Genomic DNA, 22,335 nt, shown 5'->3' with positions numbered 1-22,335 from the left:
AAAAATCAGCGAGACCTCAGGTTCAGTTCCTGGAACTGAAACAGTTTTGGTTTCCCAGAATTAAAACAGTGAGAAACTAGTCAACCCAGACCCTACCTGGAAAGTTCTTGGGCCAAGCAAGTGGGCTCAATCAATCACTCTGTGTGGTGTCAGCAAGAACTAGTGCCAGAAATTGTCTTAATGAGCAACTCATGTAACCACATGCCCTCTGAAACTAGAGTTCAGGTCCTTGGCCTGAGGCCTCTGCGTTAGTGGGGACTTGGGTCCTAGCTCGAGCTAGCAATCAAATTCCTTGCTTTTGCATCACAGAGTAGTCTCTTCTATTTTGATCCCACTTTAACGATCAGATCCTGACTTGTAAATAAATCTTGCCTTTCCTCCTAAAATCAAACATTACTTTGGTAACCTTACTATGATTTTTTTGGCATCACAAGTGATTAATGGTCAAAATATGTGATCTTCATTTTGATTCGAGGACTATTTATTGAGGTTGTTTGCAAAACTGCCTGTAAGGGAAAATGTTGGGTTTATTTTTATTCCACAAATGTTTGAGTTTGTGTTATATAATATCCAGAAAGAAATTTTAGGATATACATGTGACCAAAACAAAATACTTGATTTCAGAGAATTCACAGATAGCTGAAGAAAATAAACATACATGGACGAATTAAAATATGAGAATAAATGAAATACAGGTGAAGCATTCACTTCAAGGATAAATGCTTAGAATTATGGATTTTGTGTGAAAAGTAGCAAAGTGGTATTTTCTGTAGCTTGCCTATAGAACAGAGAGGAATGAAATGAAAGACTCAAAAAAAAGCGGGGGATGAGGTCAACAGAAAGTCATATATTATGCTAGAGAATGTTAGCTTAATTCTTTAAACAGTATGATTATTGATAGCATTTTAGGAGAAAGATGTTCTAAATCAATTCATAATTCAGGAAAACAGGAGTAGATGTTTGAAGAATATAGGTGTATTGGAAGGGCTAAGGAAATAAGTTAGAACGGTGAGATGCTTTATCATGCATTATGTGTCATTTCAGAGACACATTTTTTTCAGTGTGTCTAAAACAGAACTGAATCTTTTGTAAGTCAAATAGTAAAGGACTTGAAACAGAAGTAGAAGGATGGACTAAACTGGGAAGGAATGGAGCTGACAAATGTCTGCAAATGGCTTTAGTGTTAAGCTCACTTTCTTGTTACTTTTTGTAAATCATAAAATGATATAGATTCACATAGTAGCGTTCAAAATTGAAAGAGTGAATTGGTCCTATAGGAAGAGATAATTTGGTGAAAAGAAGATGAGTGATAATGCACATAGGTAGATCATACAGAAAAACCAACAAGCAAATAATGTCATGCTATGATTCAGAGGGAGCATATGCAGAGCATTCTATTAAGTGCAGCAGAAATGGAGCATTCTCGAGGGGCAACTCTATATAAGATGCAAAATACATTTCAATAAAATTATAAAAACTGAAATCATATTAAAAATCTTTCCCTGTTATAAGTGGTAGAAAACTGGAAATGAATCTCAAGAAGAAATCTGATAAAGAGCAAATATGTTGAGATTACACAATAGGCCACTGAACAGTTACTGGGTCGGTGAAGAAGTCACTGAAGTAGTTTACAAAATAAATGCCTGGTGGAAAATAGAAATGAAAATATAAACTACCAGAACCTAACAGATGCAGTAAAAGAAAGGTCCTAAGAGGAAATTTATAGTAATACAGGCCTATCCCAAGAAACAAGAAAATACCAAATAAACAATTACATCTTTAAAAATATCAAATAATTAACTTAAAGGAACTAGGGGACAGAGGGAAGTAATATTCAATAAAAGAAAGCACATAATTAGTATGGATGGAAATAAATGGGATATTGAATGGAAAAAGGCAACAAAAAAGATTTATTTAAAAAAAACAGCTGATTACTTGTAAAGGTTTAGGGAGACTCAAGAAAGAGAAATGAGTTCAAATAAAATCATAAATAAATGAAGAGGTAAACATATAAAGAAATGTACCTTAATGTATGTATGTATGTATGTATGTAGGTACGTATATAGATAGATAGACTGATGATAGATAGATAGATAGATAGATTCTAGAAAGGAAAGGTGTCACACTGCACAGTGAAAAGCTAGACATGTTTTCTGTAAGATCAGGAGCCAGGAAAGAAATGATGATTTTCACCACTTTTATTCAACATGGTATCCAAACACATAGCCAGAGAAAAATGTGCAATCCCATTAAGAGAACTCAGAGAGTGAGTGCTGTTAGTGAGATGAGACTCCGAGGTTTTAGGTCTTCATTTTCTGAAGGCACCGAAAAAAAAGCCAAGCACAACCCAAATTGCAGGTTGAATAAAATAACTTTAATGGAGGTTGAAAACCAAAACACTCTTCACTTACCAAAACACTTGAAGAAAAATTCAGCATGGTAGATAAAAAAATTAAACCTTTATTCCTTTTTGCTGTAGTATTTCCCTTGAATGGGGCAGAAAAGTAAGGGGACATGTCTGCCCAAGACTAGTTTGGGGATCAAACTTGGTTAGTTGTGTGCAAGGCAAATGCCTTCCCCACTGTGCTCTCACTCTGGTCCCAAGACTGCTTGTTTTTTAGAGTTCTGACGGGGGTTTGGGGTGATAGTAGCAAAGACTGGACCTGGAAATCATGGGAGATAGTGGCAGGCAGCATAGTGCACAGTGCATGAAGCTGCTGGGGACCAGAAGGCCAAGAATCAATGACTGAGAACACAAAATTACTGGCAGAGTAGTACAGTAGAATTTTCAGGGTTGAGAACTTAAGCTATTTAAAAGCAGTTGGATAAAAATGGAAACTGAAAGAAAGTACTCTGATTCACTTTAAGTATTCCTATAATACCAGCAGCCCTTTATCGGGCATAAAGCCGCTAGTAGCCTTCTCCTAAGAGGAACACTAGTGTTTATAACACAAAATGAAAACTGTTCTTGGGTTCTTTAAAGCCCAGTGCAAAAACAGAGGTTTGGAAGCTAAATGTTGCAGTTTTTATTGCTTCGTAACAAACTGTCCAAAACTTAGTGACTTAGAGCAATAATTTATATTGCTTATGTCTGAGGTTTGACTGAACTCAGTTCAAGTTTTTTATGTATGTAAGACTATGGATAGAGTCATGTGACAAGAGATGACTGGGGTGAGGTGGGGGGAGTAGAGTAGAACAGCATGGAGGGTTCTTTTCTTACACGCAATCAACCTGGGTTTGATCCCCAGTATTCCCTATGGTTCCCCAAGTATGGCCAGAAATAATTCCTGTGTGCAAAACCAGGAGTAACCCCTGATCATTGCCTGATCAACCTGATCATTCTGGCTATTGTGAATAGTATTGCAGTGAACATAGAAGTGCAGATGACGTTTCTGCTGTGTATTTTTGGGCGCCCAAGTTATATTCCCAGAAGTAATATTACTGGGTCAAATGGGAGCTCCATTTCTAGTTTTTTGAGGAATGTCCTTATTGTTTTCCAAAAAGTCTGGACCAGTCGGTATTCCCACCAACAAGGAAGGAGAGTCTCTCTCTCCACAGCTGCGCCAGCACTGGTTGCTCTTACTCTTTTGGATGTATGCCAGTCTCTGTGGTGTAAGGTGATATCTCATTGTTGTTAATTTCTTTTACTATTAAAAAACTTCCTTAGCATCTCTCTTCATAGAAAAGTGAACTATACATGAGAGGTTTCCCTTGTACATGCACGGCTATTCTCCCAGTGTCAACCCAAGTGCCAGGCACAACAGAGATAGTCAAAAGATACTCTAGAATGGAATAATGAGGTGATGAGCCGGTTAGCCCATACTTTCCACCTAACTCATAAGTTTGAATTGATGGTGTGTGTTTATTTTATCTTCATAATGCAAAAAAAGATAAAACAGAGAACTGGGACTACATTAATATAGGAAGCTTCTGCACAGCAAGAAATGCAATAGTGTGAGAAGACAACACAGAACAAAACATATTTGCAAGCCATACATATAATAAATGGCAAAATAACAAAGGAATTGCTCTAACTCAAAAATAACAATAATAGTACTCTAATTTAAAGTGGGCTAAGGATTTGAACTGATATTTTCTCCAAAGAAGACTAAAAGTTTCAGCATTTATATGAAAATATACAGTTTACTTGATCACTTGATCACTTGACTTCCTGTTAATCGTTGATTTGCTCAAGCAGGCACCAGTAATGTCTCCAATTGTCCCTGTCACGTGCTAATGTGGCCCAGTGGCGTCTGTTCATTCTAGGAACATGAAGAGCCTCAAATCGATCATTCATGATCTTGATGAAGAAGTCTAACCATCTGGTAGGTGGGAAGCCACGTGGTCTTTTGACGTCCCGTGGAATCCAGTCGATAACAGCTCTAGTCCAGCAGTCATCTCTAAATCTCATTATGTGTCCAGCCCATCTTATTTTTGACACCTTGGCAAACAAGACAGTGTCCCTGATTCTTGATCGTTGATGGAGGTCGGAACTTTGGATTCTTTCTCTCATTTAAGTGAAACGTGATACTCCAAGCATAACTCTTTCAATTCCTCTTTGGGAGACCCAAATAACATTCTCATCCTGTTTGCTTAGGGCCCAGGTCTCTGAGGCATATGTTAATGCAGGAAGAACAGTGGAATCAAAGAGATTGCCCAGAGCCGGAGGTTCTTCATCCTCTTAGCTATTTCTTTGTCACTCTCGAAGGCGTTCCAAGCTGCGCTCTCTTCCTCCTGCGCAACTCAGGTGGCAGGTCATTCATCATGTTGACTTCTTGACCTAGGTACACATAGCTGTTGCATTTGGAGATGGTCGTTCCATTGAGAGTGAATGGAGTGTCAGGAACGAGGCTGTTTCTCATAAACATTGTCTTCGTAAGATTCAGCTATAGTCCTACCTTTCCACACTCACGGTTGAAGTCAGCCAGCATTTGTGCTGCTTGGCTAATGTTTGGTGTTATTAGAACAATGTCATCAGCAAAGCAGAGGTGGTGTAGTTGCTGACCATCTATCTTCACTCCCATTCCTTCCCATTCCAGTAGTCGCATGATGTTCTCGAGGGTGGCACTGAAGAGTTTCTGTGAAATGATATCACCCTGCCGAACCCCTCTTTTAACATCAATGATTATTTCTTTGTAGAATGGTGAGATCCTGGTAGTGAATCAGTAATACAGCTCACGGAGGATCCTGATGTATTGAGTTTTAATGCCCTGATTGGCTAGGGCTTCAATGACTGCCTCCGTCTCAACAGAATCAAAGGCCTTCTTTAAATCAATGAATGTTAGAAAGAGTGGCATCTTGAACTCCCAAGAAACCTCAATGAGCTTGGTTATCATGTGGATATGGTCAATGGTGCTGAATCCTTTGTGGGACCCAGCTAGCTTGCATGGTTGTCCTTCATCTAGTGTTCTGCCAATCCTATTCAGGATGACTCGAATGAACAGCTTGTAGATGACAAACAATAGGCAGATGGGCTATAGTTGCCAATGTCGTGGATGTCTCCCTTCTTGTACAATAGTACAGTCCTGCTGGTTTTCCATTGGGACAGAGCCATGCATTCAGACAGGTAGCATGTGAAGAGCCGAGCCAGCATATTGATGAGTACTGGAGGCAGGTTCTTCAGGTGTTCTGGTCTGACCTTGTCAGGGCCAGGTGCTGTTTATTTCTTTACCGACAAAATGGCGTGTCGGACTTCGGAAGGGAGAACATTGGGAATGACATATTCATCCTGTGGAATTTGGTATGTGGGAGGTGGACATGGCTATTGAAGAGATCTGAGTAGAAGTCATGGATAATCTTCTCCATTGCCCTTCTGGAAGGACATCGGAGGGCAGTCATCTTGGTCTTGTAGTTGGTGAAGAACAGGCGGGCATTACGAATGCTTTTCCCAGCTTCTGCCGCATCTACCAGCACTTCTGCTCTTCTCTCTTTGAGGTCTTCCTTGATCGCACTCTGCACTGCTTTGTGAGCTCGGACGTTCACTTGAGGCATGCGCCAAATCACGGTGGAGAATAAACTCAAGAGTTTTCGAAGACAGGCTTTTTTTTTTGTGTGTGTGGCTATCTCTCTCGGTGTTCCTTGTACAATCATGGAGGTGCTGAACCAGTCGATCATATTCCTCGTCAATGTTGTCAACAATGGCATCTTCCACGTTGCAGCAATAGTGCCAAAGAGCTTCCAGTTGGTGGTAGTTCTGGGAGTTCTCTTCTTAAACTTTGCAGCCCTTTCTACCCGCTCTGTGAAGTAGAATTTTGCACGAGGGAGACGGTGGTCCGATCCCGTTTGGAATTTTGGGACAACAGTGACATTGGTCAGGCAAAACCATTGATTGAATATGATGTGGTCAATTTTGTTGTGGAACCATCCACCGGGAGACTCCCATGTCCAATGTTTAGATTTGGCCTTCTGGAACTGTGAGTTACCATGGATGGTCTTGGTTAACATGATGAACTCAGACAGTCTCTCACCCTGTTCGTTCCATTCTAGGCCATGGGTCCCAATGTGGAGTTCTTCGGCTGATCTTCTTGGTCCTATCTTGGCATTAAAATCACCCACAGAGGCTGGAGTGATAGCACAGCGGTAGGGCATTTGCTTTGCATGCGGCCAGCCTGGGTTCGATTCCCAGCATCCCATATGGTCCCCTGAGCACCGCCAGGAGTAATTCCTGAGTGCAGAGCCAGGAGTAACCCCTGAGCATCGCCAGGTGTGATCCCCCCAAAAAAGCAATAAATAAATAAATCTTATTTAAAAAATCACCCACAATGATCTTGTAGAAGGTGTGGTCTTCTTTATAGAATTTCTCCAGCTCCATGTAGAACTTCTCAATTTCTCCTTCATCATAATTGGATGTTGGTGTGTAGACAACGAAAATAGAAACTGCAGGCAGTGAGCCACATCTATTCAAATGTAAATGTCCGATTTGGGCTGTTAGGCATTCAAATGAATCAATGCTCATGGCCAAATTCGTGTTGACAAGGGCACTGACACCACTGACACCTCTTTTATCGCATGTTCCGAGGAAAAATTCTTCTCCAGTGTCAAAAACGGCATGGTGTGATTGGTGCCTTCTTGTCTCAGTCAGACCAATGTTGTCGTACTTGATCTTTCTCACTTATACCATCAGGTCCTCTATGTATGTGTCTGATGCTAGTATATGTGCATTGAAAATACAGATGATCATTTTTGTCTTCCTTCGTTTTGGCAGCCTAGTTCGGCCTTGAGATTTTATCAGCCTCTCCTTTCTCATCCTTCTCAACGGTGCCATATTGGTAATGCCTTCAGGGTCAGGGGAATGAGACCCATTGTAATTACTGGTTTTGGCATAATGAATACACAGTGGATAGCTTTCGAGGCTCTGCCTCTGCCGTGTGGGCAGAATACTCTCGGTAGCTTGCCAGGATCTCCGAGAGGGATATAGGCTTTTGGGGTGGCCTCTAATCACCTTTGTAGGTGTTCCCATGGTTCAAACCATATTTGAATCCTATCAAATATGGTATGGCAATTCTGGAAGATGGACATTAAGTGTCTTATAATGTGTCCTGGAGTGTGGCAGCGGCTGGGTAGTAGAGGTAGTGGAGGTCTGCAAGTGAGGTATTTATCTGATACCAGTAGGGGTAGGGTGGGTCTTCTGTGTGCAATCCAATTCCTAGGTCTCTGGTGGTTGGTGGAAGCAGACAGGGCAGGGTAGGGTGGGCTCCTGATTTTAATCCCTTCGTCACCTGTGGTTTGTGGGAGCAAGCAGAGAATCTCTGTCCCTGGGTCCATTGAGGCTGGAGTCCAAAGTCTCAGAGTTCTGCTTATCTTGTTCTGTGGGTCTTCAGTTGTGCGTGAGTCTTGGCCCGAGCATCCGAAAAGTGTCCTGGGGCATGGTGATGGTTGAGTAGTGGAGGTAGTGGAGTTTACTAATCATCAGTAAAATACAAAGGAAAACCAAACACAGTGTGTGATCTTGTGTTCCAGGACCGTTGGCTGTAGTTCTGGTGGCACCTGAACAGAGCTAACTCAAGGATTGGATGTACCACTATAGCACTGTAGCACTGTCCTCCCATTGTTCATTGATTTGCTCGAGCAGGCACCAGTAATATCTCACCACAAATTGTGAGACTTGTTGTTACTGATTTTACCATATAGAATATGTCATGGGGAGCTTGCCAGGCTTTGCCTTGCGGGTGAGATACTCTCGGTAGCTTGCCGGGCTCTCCAAGAGGGGCGGAGGAAGGATTGGATGTAGCCACTATAAAAAAGAAAAAAATGAAGTATAGGAAAAGCCTAAATATCCATTGACAAATAAATGAATTAAAAATAATTTTATATACATCACTATATCACTGTCACTGTATCACTGTCATACTGTTGTTTGTCAGTTTACACAAGCGGGCACCAGTAACATCTCTACTTGCCCCAGCCCTGAGATTTTAGCAGCCTCTCCTTACTCATCTTTCCCAATGATTGGAGGCTCTTTCAGGGTCAGGGGAATGAGACCTGTTATAGTGACTGGTTTTGGCATATTGAATATAGCACAGTACCACAGGGAGCTTGCCAGGCTCTGCCAGTGCAGACGGGACACTCTCAGTAGCTTGCTGGGCTCTCTGAAAGGCATGTATGTATATATATATATATATTTCATATATATATATATATTTCTCTCTATGATTTGTTGCCTACTGTCTGAACTCCATCAAACTTGGTGTGGTAATTACGGAAAAATGGGTAGGATGTGTCTTATGATGTGTCCGGAAAATGGCCTGGAGCATGGCAGTGGTTGGGTAGTGAAGGTCGGCTGCTGGGGCTGGGTCCCTTGGGGGTGGGGAGGGCTCTTGCCAGCATCCCCCTGGGGCGCCCCAAGTGAAAACATATTTTAGCACAGCAGTTAGGGCGTTTACCTTGCATGCGGTCATCCTGGGTTTGATTCCTCCATCCCTCTCAGAGAGCCTGGCAAACTACGGAGAGCTTCTCACCCACATGGCAAAACCTGGCAAACTACTCGTGACATGTTCGATATGCCAAAAACAGTAACAACAAGTCTCACAATTTGTTGTGAGATGTTCCTGGTGCCTGCTGGAGCAAATTGATGAATATTCGGAGGACAGTGCTACAATGCTACAGTGAAATATTATTCAATAAAAAAAAACCCTTGCAATATGAATGAATACTGAGGATATTTCAGCCAGAAAACCCTGTGTACCTGAAATTTTCAGCAGATCATGTTTCAGGATTTTAAGCATAAGAGGTTATTTTTGTTATTGTTTTTTCATTAGTATCCAGGCACATATGGTAGGGAGACTTAATTTTAAGTTTCTCTTGAAATCACTTGTCATCCTGTTGTTTGTTGATTTGCTTGAGCGGGCACCAGTAACGTCTCCATTTCACCCTGTCGCATGCTAATGTAGCCCAATGGCGTCTGCTGACTTTAGGAACATGAAGAGCATCAAACCATTTGTTCAGGGTCTCGATAAAGAAGTCCGACCATCTTGTAGGTGGGCAGCCATGTGTTCTTTTGACATCCCGTGGAATGGGTAATCATTTTATTGATGATTAGTAAGCTCCACTACCTCCACTACCCAGTTGGTAATGTCTCTAGTCCAGTGGTCATTTCTAATTAGCATTATGTGTCTGGCCCATCTGATTTTTGACACCTTGGCAAATGAGACAGTGTCTCTGACCTATGATTGTTGACAGAGGTCGAAACTCCGGACTTGAGTGAAGTGTGATACTCTAAGCATAGCTCTTTTGATTTCTCTTTGGGTGACCCGAATAGTGTTCTGATCCAGTTTTTGTAGGATCCAGGTCTCTGAGGCCTATGTTAGCACAAGAAGAACGGTGGAATCGAAGAGATGTGCCCAGAGCTGGAAGTTCTTCATCCTCTTAACAACTTCTTCAGTGCTCTTGAAGGCACTCCATACTGCTCTCCTCCTTCTGCACAGTTCAGGTGCTACGTTGTTCATCATGTTGAGTTATCGACCCAGGTACACATAGCTGCTACATTCGGAGATGTTCATTCTGTTGAGAGCAAATGAAACATAGTTCGCTTTTCATAAACATTGTCTTCATGAGATTCAGCTGCAGTCTGACCTTTCCACACTCACGGTCGAAATCAGCCAGCATTTGTGCTTCTTGGCTAATGTTTGGTGTTATTAGAAGGATGTCATCAGTGAAGTGGTGGTGGTGTAGTTGCCGACTGTCTATCTTCACTCCCATTTCTTCCCATTCCAGTCATCACATGATGTTTTCGAGGGTGCACTGAAGAATTTTAGTGAAATGGTATTACCCTGCCAACCCCCTTTCTTTACATCGATGATCACTTCCTTGTAGAATGGTGAGATCCAGGTAGTGAATCCATAATACATATCATGGAGGATCCTGGGTTTGAACGTTTAATTTTTAAATTAAGTTTCTCTTAATTACAAATAAACTTTCAACTGTGGCTTTTCTTTCTTTCTTTCTTTCTTTCTTTCTTTCTTTCTTTCTTTCTTTCTTCCTTTCTTTCTTTGTCACAACCTGCAATGCTCAGGGGTTACTCCTGCCTCTGCACTCAGGAATTACTCCTGGCAGTTCTCGGGGGACCCTATGGGATGCTTGGGATTGAACCAGGTCAGCTGCATGCAAGGCAAATGCCCTACCCATTGTACTATCACTCCGGCCCCTCAATTGTAACTTTTCTAAATGTTAAATATTAAGTTTCTCTTCTCTTGGGTGCAAGCATAAATGGAATTCTGACAAGGTAACTGATTTTAGTTTAGTAAAGTAAAAGTAAAGGCCCTCCCGTTGATCATCGATTTGCTCGAGTGGGCCCAGTAACGTCTCCATTGGAGACTTTGTTGTTACTGTGCTTGGCATATCGAATACGTCACGGGGACCTTGCCAGGCTCTGCCGTGTGGGCGAGATACTCTCGGTAGCTTGCTGGGCTCTCCGGTTTTAGTTTAATATTAGGTATTTGTGTCCGGAGCCATAGTACAGCGGGTAGGGCATTTTCCTTGCACGCGGCCAACCCAGGTTCAATCCCTAGCATCCCATATGGTTCCCCAAGCACTGCCAGGAGTAATTCCTGAGAGCAGAGCCAGGAGTAATCCCTGAGCATCGCTGGGTGTGACCCCAAACTAAATATATATATATATATACATATATATACACATATATACATATATATTAGGTATTTGAGATCTTTGCAAGCATAGATGCTTGTCACTTTCAGAGATAATTTTTAGTTATTATCACTATCATTTTATGCAACATTTTATACTAGTTTATATTTTCTATTAGGTGCATACTTTTCTAATATAACACATGCACATCTTGCCCTCCCGTTGATCGTCGATTTGCTCGAGCGGGCCCAGTAACGTCTCCATTGGAGACTTTGTTGTTACTGTGTCTGGCATACTGAATACTCTCGGTAGCTTGCTGGGCTCTCCGCCCGGCACATCTTATATATAAAATATTCTTTTGGACAATAAACATGTTATGTAAGTATGTTCCATCTTTGAAGATTTGTAGCCAAAGGGAAAATTGAATGTTTATTTAGAAATGAAAAGATTCTAGAACTTTTTGTTTGTGTTTTTCAAAATAACAAGAAACTTCAAATTCATGACACTTTTATGGTGTATTTGTTTCCTTAGATTGGTTCAAAAAATAAATTTAGGTGTTTGTGGATCTTACCTATGTTTCCAATAACTTCCTTTCTCTGAATCATGCTCCCTGAGTGTGGTGATATTGTGTGAAGCAATTTCCCGTTTCCTAATTTGGGGATTATGTGCTCTAGTTTTAGACACTTACCATATGAACAGTTCGTCTCTGCACATTATCAGCCACCTTGGTTATTAAATGGAAGTGATGAGAATAATGAGACTGGCTTCAAAATACAGCAATGAGGAAAACTGAACACTGAGATCCATTTTAATCTTCCCTTCTCTGGCCAGCTATTCCATTTGAGAACTGAACTTGCTTTATTCCCTAGATATAATGAGCATCTTTTGAATAGAAAATACTTCAAGAGTAAGAAATGCTGTGCTTGTCCAGTCGTGACTTTGGGAAGTTAGTTTTATTCCCTACAAAACAGACATAAAACTGACCTTTCCTCCCAGAAGTTGCAGCCTGGGTGCAGGTACATATGCTGAAAACAAAGGGCAATGATTGTGTCAAGGGAAAGGTCTCTCTCCGTGTGTGTGTGTGGGGGGGGGGGGGAAGCCCAGATCATTGTTAACCACTGTAGGAGAGATCTCACTGATCAAAAGGCTTTTGAGTTGTGACTAGGCATTTTGGGGCAGAGGTAGGTGTTGAAAGTTCTTGCAGGTGTCACGGGTGGGAGCTGGGGAGTATTCTGGTGACCAGGCTCAGCATCATCCCCTGATTAACACTTTATTTGGTCAGTGATGTCCCTCTCATAATCAGAGTGATTAATTCATTTGGTTTTGCTGAAAGTAGGAAGAATTGGGAGAGAAAACAAGAAGTTATATAATTATTAAAGCATCTTAAACTTTTTTTTTGCTTTTTTTTGGGTGGGGGGTCACACCCAGCGATGCACAGGGGTTACTCCTGTCTAATGCACTCAGAAACTACTCCTGGAGATGCTCTGGGAACCATATGTGATGCTGGGAATCAAACCCTGGTCAGTCGTGTGCAAGGCAAATGCCCTACCTTCTGTGCTATTGCTCCAGCTCCTTATACTCTTTTGAATAAGGATTTGGATTAATTATTACTTGATTTAGCATGAGTTTTTCAGGTATGAATGAAATACCCTAAGGTTTTGTCTTGCCTGACCAAGTGTCTGCCCCAATTTACTTTTCTGCGCTGTAGTACTAGAGCATGATGGAGAAATGATACTCACACAAAATCACAAATCATCCTGTTATTCGTCGATTGCCTCGAGCAGGCCCCAGTAATGTCTCCTTCATCCTAGCCCTGAGATTATATTCAAGGCTCTTTAGGAGAATGAGACCCATCATTGTTACTGGTATTTGGCATATTGGTACACCACGGGGAGTTTGCCAGACTCTGCCATGTGGGCAGGCTACATTCGGTAGTCTGCCATTTTGTCCAAAGTAGGAATGAGATAATAAGATGTCATAATAAGATGCCGCGTGGCTGCGAATGCGGCCGCGCATTTCCGGGAGCTGGTTTTTATAGTCTCTGAGTCATGGCCGTTGATGGGATTACACGGCGCCAGGGGGCCAGTTGGTGGGTGTGACCCCCGCCTACTGGAATTTGGAGGATTTGGGTGGAGGATGCTCGGCCCAAATCCGAGTAGCCTTGGAATGATATCTGAAATGATACTAAATTCAAATTTTTCATTGTTTTTATAACTGTTGTTTTTAGTTCAGGTTGGGATTTACATTACGTTCTTTCAGAAATATCTTAATTCTGAAATTTCTGCCACCTACCATGCAATGCCTTAGCTTTGTTCTTTTACTAACTTATTTGTTAGTGCATGCCTGAAAATTTATCACACCCATTCATGCCCAGTCTGGAGTCCTAAGCTTCCACACTGAGTAATTTAAACTATACTATAAATATAAACCTCCCAACAACTTATTTGCCTTTCTCAGGGACATACAGAAATAGTTCTATGCATCTAGTTCACTCTTCATGTTCTCAGAATTCTGGGAAATTATTACCATGTAAATAGGAAAAATAATCATATTGACTTGAGTATATAACTAATTTAAATACTTCAGGGACTACCACAGGTGGCCGAAAAACAAAACAAAACAAAAAAACAGTGAACCTCCACATAAAATTCAGTATATAGAGGTAATGTGCAGACATTTTGGGAATCCATTAATAATTTTTTTAACTGTATCAAGTGGATGTCCAAAATCTGTGGACTTTATGTGCTTCAAAAGATGAAGTACTTAACCTTTGTGGGGGGAGACAAGATCCTTGGGTAAGTGAATGCTAAGTGAGACTTACACCATTCCTGGCTAATATTAAGCCCTCTAAAATGTCACTTGCACTTCCTATGTGAAAGCACTTTGATCACTGGAAATATGATCTTCATGTGGATGACATTTTTACGTGAACTGGAGTATTTAATTTGTCAGTTTGTAACAATTTATTGATTCCCCATATTCCTGAGTAGACTTTCTGTGTCAGTCTCGGCCCTGTGAGGTGAGGATCCAGTGGAAGATGAAATCAAGTTATGTCCTTAAGTGTATCTTAGACTAACGGCAACCAGAAGTACTTAAAATAGTCACAATGAACTATGATGAATGCTGTGATACAGGAGTTTCTGTTGCTCTGGGAGTATGTTTTGGGCACTAAGTAGCAGAGACAGGATTTATGGAAGGGTTCATTTTTGTGGTGACACTTGATACTATATTTGGAGGTCAGTTCTCAGTGGACTATTTTAATTTCAATCTTCATTTTTATTTTGTCTTGGAAAGAACAAAGTTTATACTCACTGGAATTATAGACTTGGATTTGTTTTCCCATAATTATTGTATCTGTACATACATTATCTCATGTGGACTTAAAAAGTATCTAATACGTAGTACTAGCAGCACAGTGAATGTTTCATTAGAAAGTGCTGTTCCAAAAACATCTGGTTTTACAATATTAGATAAATGGAATATCAAAAACTTGGTTTCTTGATTGAGGTACAAAATGCATTTATATGCTCTGTTTTGTATATCTAGTGCTATTTTATTTTCCCCTTTTTAGGTTTGTAAGCCAGGTATAAAGCAAAGATGGTCATAATCATTAAACCTTTTGAAATATTCCGATCTCCTTGAACTCATATGTAAAAGACTTATTCTTGGGAATACTATCTTGAAACATATTCAAGGTAATGTGCTGTGCTGTTGTTTAATTATTTCATGCAAATTAACCTCAAGATTGTCTATTTCCTCAGTAGAATTATGGCTTACTTATCCAATACACATATCCTGTGTCTCACAGGATCTTGTTATTCAGTCAATTCTTGCTAGTTAATTTGTTCACTGTCACTGTCACTGTCCTCCCGTTGTTCATCGATTTGCTCGAGCGGGCCCAGTAACGTCTCCATTGGAGATTTTGTTGTTACTGTGTTTGGCATATCGAATACATCACGGGTGGCTTGCCAGGCTCTGCCGTGCAGGCGAGATATTCTCGGTAGCTTGCCGGGCTCTCCGAGAGGGGCGGAGGAATCGAACTTGGGTCGTCCATGTTGGCTGCGTGCAAGGCAAACGCCATACCGCTGTGCTATCGCTCCAGCCCTGCTATCGCTCCAGTTAATTTGTTCATCAACCAAAAATAGGCTACTATTTTGACATCCTGTTGCATCAAGCATGAAAGAGTTGTCTTATTTATGTAATATTAAACTGCAATATTTATAAATTTTTGTTATGTATTCCATAGAGCAAATATTTTTATGACATAAACTTTCCTTCTGTATCTTTAAGTAAAAATAATAAACCATGATCAATTTGTTGCATAGTTAAGTAGAGTAATTGCTGCCTGTGATGTCTCGTTTCTAAGTGAACCAGATAGGAACAGTGTGCATCATTTATAGACAGTAATACAGTTTTACCTTGTGGCATAATAAAATATTTTTCTTTCTTTGAAAAAAAAAATTTTGTGTGACTAGAGAGATAATAGTGTGGGCAAGGCCCTGCATACAGTCAACCTGAGTTCCCATATCCACGACATCCTGTATGGTCCTCCAAGTACCACCAGGAATGATCTCTAAGTGCAGAGCCAGGAGTATGTCCTAAGAAACACCAGATGTGTCCCAAACACAAAACAAAATTTTGTATCCAATATTAAAAATACTGCACTAACATATGCCTCAGAGACCTGGGCCCTAAGAAAACAGGACGAGAGGGCTATTTGGATCACCCAAAGAGGAATTAGAGAGCTATGCTTGGAGTATTATTCTTCACTCAAGTGAGAGAAGGAATCTGGAATTCCAACCTCTTGATCAAGAGTCAGGGACGCTGTCTTGTTTGCTAAGGTGTCGAAAATCAGATGGGCTGGACACATAATGCAATTTGGAGACACTGCTGGACTAGAGCCATTACTGACTGGATTCCATGGGACGTCAAATGGATGCGTGGCCGCCCACCTTCGAGATGGTGAGACTTCTTCGTCAAAACCTTGAACAAACGGTTTTGAGGCTTTTCATGTTCCTGAAGCGAGTATATGCGACTGGGCTACACTAACACTCGACGGGACGAATGGAGATGTTACTGGTGCCCACTCGAGCAAATCAATGATCAGTGGGATGACAAGTGATACTGTTGGGATCGGGAGTTCCCTAGCCCTGGGAGGCGCGGAGAGACCAGACAGACACAATTCCTGCAGGAGTAAAAACGGGGTTTATTTAGACCAGCATGCTGGGGCTCCGCAGCATACCTCAGAATGGGCAGTGGCTGAGAACCCCGAGCTTCTTCAAAGGGGATCTTATATAGGCCTTCACTGGCCGTTACAGCAAGGCCCGCACATTTCATAGCCAATAAATTTGTAACAACTTATACTTCTTAACCAATCCATTTAAAAGTACCTCACTCCTTAGCCTATAGATTCAAAGATAAGCATTTAAGTACATGGATTGTCAGCACAAGCAAGGTTATAGCCAGAATCATTAAGCCTTAGGTAATCTCCCTTGACCATCCTCATTTTGAGTTATCCTTTATCCAAGTCTGCAGGGTGCTTTAGTGAGACAATACACTCCAGGAAAGGGCAATTTCCCCCAAGCACAGCGTCCTGAGTTATCCTTTACCCAAGTCTGCAGGGTGCTTTACTGATACAATACATTTCAGGAACAGTAAATACACCTGAATCCTGTCACACTTGGTTTAGAAAGAAGTTATGCCCTGTTCACTTTCCAAGTCCCCTCTTCCCCAGGTGCAAAGCAGCCAAGCAGTTTTACAGAAAGCAATGTTGCAAGTTAGCTGAAGCACGCAAAAATTTGATGCCCTAATATGGATTCTTTCAATACAAGTGATTAAAAATACTAGTGCGGTAGTTAAAAAGATTAATACCTAAGAGATTTAGGTTAATCTATGCGTTTTTTAAAATAAAACTATTCTTACCAAACACTATAATATGTGGCCAAAAAAAAAAACTCATCTAAAGAGACCTTACTTTATTTATCATTAAATAACGTGTTTCTTTTGATCATAATATTATTCTGGTACTTATGAGTAGAGCTAGCTCTATTTTATTCACCCTAAGTACTTCATAATGTTTTGTTTTGTGGATATATTATTTATTTCCCATTTAAAAACACACTAAGCATACACATTTTGTTTTGCTTTTGCTGTGAATATTATACAGACATACCTTGAAGATACGAGCAGTTTTGATTCTAGATCATGAACATATCTTGATGACAGTGTATCTATTTGTGTCTTCTCACAAAGGTGAGTTACTGTAGCACTGTAGCACTGTCGTCCCTGTTTAAACACACAAAAAAGGACCGTCAAGGGGGATGGCATCGGCCTATCTCTTCTGCTGCCCGCGTTCGGTAGTCGCAGGCCGTATCCCACTCCAGGGAGGTCGATGGCTATGGTCAGGCGAAGGAAGGAAACGAGGGCCAAGCTGGTTGGTCTTAGCAGCTGTTTATTACATGGAAGGGATGTATGTCATGGATGCCCTAGGATCTCTCAAGCGTGTGCGCCTTTGTTCTCTCAGCTTCTGTCCTCAGCCCCATCTTCCCAGATTCTCTGACACACGTGTCCCCCAGAGAGCCCTGAAATCTCCCTTATATAGATCACAGTACCTCTAAAGGGCGCAATATAGTGATGTCATCAGAAGGAGTTACAGAAAGAACATTGAGGTGGCAAACCATACACTGTTTCTTTATATACTCATTGTTTCTTTACATCTGCAGGCCAGTATTCTTGGCCTCCGGAAAGAATGTACAAAACCAAACTGAAAGCTTTCACAAGCACTTTCACAAGCTACAAGCACTTGGATTTGCATCAAAAGACCAGTCTGCTAGAGCTTGGAATCTACATCCCAAAGACAAGTATCTGAGCTTTGCATCCATGAGCTGTATTGCGGATTCACTGACAGGATCTCACCATTCTACAAAGAAGTGATCCTTGATGTCAAGAGAGGGGTGCGGCAGGGTGATACCATTTCACCGAAACTCTTCAGTGCCACCCTCGAGAACATCATGCGAGACTGGAATGGGAAGGAATGGGAGTGAAGATAGATGGTCGGCAACTACACCACCTCCGCTTTGCTGATGACATTGTTTTAATAACACCAAACATCAGCCAAGCAGCACAAATGCTGGCCGACTTTGACCATGAGTGTGGAAAGGTAGGACTACAGCTGAATCTTACAAAGACAATGTTTATGAGAAACAGCCTTGTTCCTGACGCCCCATTCGCTCTCAATGGAACGACCATCTCCGAATGCAACAGCTATGTGTACCTAGGTCGAGAGGTCAACATGACAAATGACCTGGCACCCGAGCTGCGCAGGAGGAAGAGAGCGGCTTGGAACGCCTTCAAGAACGTCGAAGAAATAGCTAAGAGGACGAAGAACCTCCGGCTCCGGGCACATCTCTTTGATTCCACTGTTCTTCCTGCATTAACATATGCCTCAGAGACCTGGGCCCTACGCACACAAGATGAGAACGCTATTCAGGTCTCCCAAAGAAGAATAGAAAGAGCTATACTTGGAATATCACGTTTCACTCAAATGAGAGAAAGAATCCGGAGTTCTGACATCCGTCGACGATCAAGAATCAGGGACGCTGTCTCATTTGCCAAGGTGTCGAAAATCAGATGGGCTGGTCACATAATGAGATTTAAAGACGACCGCTGGACTAGAGCTGTTACCGACTGGATTCCACGGGATGTCAAAAGACCGCGTGGCCACCCACCTACCAGATGGTCATACTTCTTCGTCAAGATCATGAATGATCGGTTTGAGGCCCTTCATGTTCCCGGAGCGAACAGATGCCATTGGGCTACACTAGCACGCGACAGGGACAAATGGAGACGTTACTGGCGCCCGCTCGAGCAAATCTACGACTAACGGGAAGTTAAGTAATTAGGTGATTAAGCCTGGCTAGAGCTGGGAATCTACATCCCAAAGGTCAGGCCTGGCTAGCACCTGAGATCTGCATATCTAAGACCAGCTAGGTTTCTGTGAGAAAAGGGAAACTGTCTCAATATACAGAAATCATTTACTGAAGGCAGTTTGAAGGGGAGAAAATTCAGTCTTTTCCAAGCTAGTCAGGACACACAGGAAAACTGCTTCTAGGACAGATTCTCACTTAGCAGATCAACACACCCTAGAACAGATTTCCCTGGATGTGTTTCTTCTCTCCTTGTCCGACCAACATATAAGCATACATAATATAAATCATTTTGTATGGACACAGTAAGAAATACTTTGAGCTTATAGAATTGCTCTCCTAGGGTCATCTCAATCTCAGACTGCAGTGCTCCGGCAGATATCTTTCCTATTCTTAGCAGCAGGTCCTAGTCTCGTCGTTACTTTAGGATCATGACAGCATTTGCCTATGATCAAACTCTTAACTTATAGTTAAGAATCGTGGCACCTTGGCCTGGCCCATCTTGATGCCAGGGTAGCACATAATTTATCGGCTTGCCCTGGTTCCATCCAGTCCCACGTCGGGACCCTGCTTTTGGGGTGCTAGGAAGTGAGGGAAACTGAGGTTTAAGTTGAGAAAGAAGATGCCCAGAAGTGAATAATATTCAAGGCCAATTAAATTCTAAGTTATAAAGCATAACATTAATTGTCTTCCTGTATCTATACAAAAAGGACATTGCATTAAAGTAAACTATTCAAAAGACATAAGGAGAGGAGAAAGGCAATATTAACTTACAGTACAGCTTCAGTGTCTAAGAAGGATGAGACCTTACAAATTGGTTGGGGAAGAGAGCACAAAGAAGTAGTTACAGACAAAGTAATGGAAATGACTCGGGAGCACTGTGATGGGTGCAACCTGATAAACCTAAACTCCATGTACTCCAACAGTCCCGTTGTTCATCGAGTTGCCCGAGCAGGCCCAGTAACGTCTCACAACAAATTGTGAGACTTGTTACTGTGTTTTACATATTGAATACGTCACGGGTACCTTGCCAGGCTTTGCCGTGTGGGCGAAAAACTCTTGGTAGGTTGCCGGGCTCTCAAAGAGGGGCGGAGAAATTGAACCCGGGTCAGCCGGTAAGTTTAATAATTCTCATATTACAATTTTGAACCATAAAAAATAATTTTTAAATCCCTGTTTTAAATCTGTAGCTTAACATATAATTTACTCCGTTAACTTTCTAAAGTAATTTATGTAAAGTGTATTGGTTAAGTGTATGGCTGGAGTAAATCCTAGTCATATACTTTCTCAGTTCAGTTAATTTTTATTAATTCAAAGTAAGGATTCAATTCAATAAATTCCATTATGAATTGTTGGCTGCTGGATAGTTGGAAACAGTTTGGTTTCTATTTTAGTTCCATTAACTCTAGGTCTCCTGGGGATTTAATGAATACCTTGGATTTAATATGTTGCCTATAGTGAATTTAATGGCAGCATCTTTTTCAGTATATTTTGAATTAAAAAATTCAATTTCACAAATGGAAATGCATAATACACTCAAGAACTAGAACATACTGATATTTGAAAAGAAATACATTTCAAATATTTTAAAAGAAATGTCTTCATGTTCTAAATATTTGTGTAAGGTTCAGAAGAACAGAATGGAAACTGGTTTGACCTCTTCAGTACTTCAGAAAAACAATTAAAAGGGATCTCACATAAATGTAAAATTCTCACTGGGTTACATGTACCTGTGTTACTGCCCTAGAAGAAGTTGTCATTTGATTGAGTTTATTAAAATTGAAATTCTTTGATAACATAGCTATATTTTATTAGTCATTATTATCTATCTATCTATCTATCATCTGAAGAGGTACTTGGAAAAAGTGGATAATACAAAATAGTAGAGAATCTTATCACTTAAATGACATTTCTTAAAAAAAAAGAACAAACCTTAGCTCCCCTAATAATAGTTGATTGGTTTTGTAAGATGCTGCATATCACTAACTAGAACTTGTAAGGAGGCTGAGAACTTTGGAAAGGTGAATGTTATGCCAACATTTTAAAAAGCCATATTGACTTTTGCATTACAATTCAATGAACTAAATGTTTCTACAAAGAGTAAAAGGTCATAAAAACTTAGAGGAACATAGCCCTTCCACAGCTGTGATCTTTTCCCAATGGGTCTCAGATGTAGAAGGATTGAAGGCTATTGATCTACATGATATGAAAGTAGTAATGATCGGACTGAATTTTATCTAACCCTACAGTAAAATTTATTTTGCCACATTTTGCTATTAAAAGATCATATTTGAAAAAATTTTTCAGCAAGATTTTGTAAACACAATGCAACTTAACATTCTTTCTTCTTAAAAATATCAGGTATAGGGGCTGGAATAGGTATAGGTACAGTGGATAGGATGTTTGGCTTGCATGCGGCCAACCCAGGTTCGATTCCCAGCATCCCATATGGTCTCCTGAGCACCACAGGGATAATTCCTGAGTGCAGAGCAAGGACTGACCCCTGAGCATCGCCAGGTGTGACCCAAAAAGCAAAAAAAAAATCAGGTATAGGTAGATAGATAGATAGATAGATATGTTCCTAGTTTGCATTTGAAATAAATATATGATATAGCACTGTAGCGCTGTAGGGGAGCTTGCCAGGCTTTGCCATGCAGGCGAGATACTCTCGGTAGCTTGCTGGGCTCTCCGAGAGGGGCAGAAGAATCTGAACTCAGGTTGGCCATGTTGGCCGCGTGCAAGGCAAATGCCTTACCCGCTGTCCTACCGCTGCAGCCCATATGATATAGATATGATATAAATATGATATGACTTACATTTATTGGTTTCCTTATGAGGTGAGTCTCTTTATGTTAGTTTTATCAGGGACACTTATTCCCAATCACCATGCATGCATCTTTAAATGTATACTTTAGAATGAATTGTCTCTTAATAACTCATTTTTTTTCTGAATACAGCCCATAGTCATTGTGGTTATATGTCATACCGAGATATAAAATATTGGATTAGGTTCAAATTACCAAAGTGATTTGTTTGAGATTTAATTTTTTAGATAAGGGGTTCAAACACAAGGGTTCATTGAAATCTTTAACTAAATATTTGTTGCCTCACAGATAACATACATGCTTGTTGAGCGTCTGAGTTATTTAGAGTGTTCAAAGTAGCATTAGTTATAGTAGTCTAATACTAGAAAGAATGCAGATATGGCATAAATCTAAGCATAATCATGCTACATAATCATCATATGTATAAAAACACTGCTCCAGTAGTCAGGAATCACTTGCCCCATCTATATAACCACTTATCTAATCTACTATCGATAAATTGA

This window comes from Sorex fumeus, unplaced genomic scaffold (genome assembly GCF_029834395.1).
Source record: "Sorex fumeus unplaced genomic scaffold, SorFum_2.1 ptg000024l, whole genome shotgun sequence".
Taxonomy (NCBI): domain Eukaryota; kingdom Metazoa; phylum Chordata; class Mammalia; order Eulipotyphla; family Soricidae; genus Sorex; species Sorex fumeus.
Note: the sequence above shows the minus strand (reverse complement) of the source record.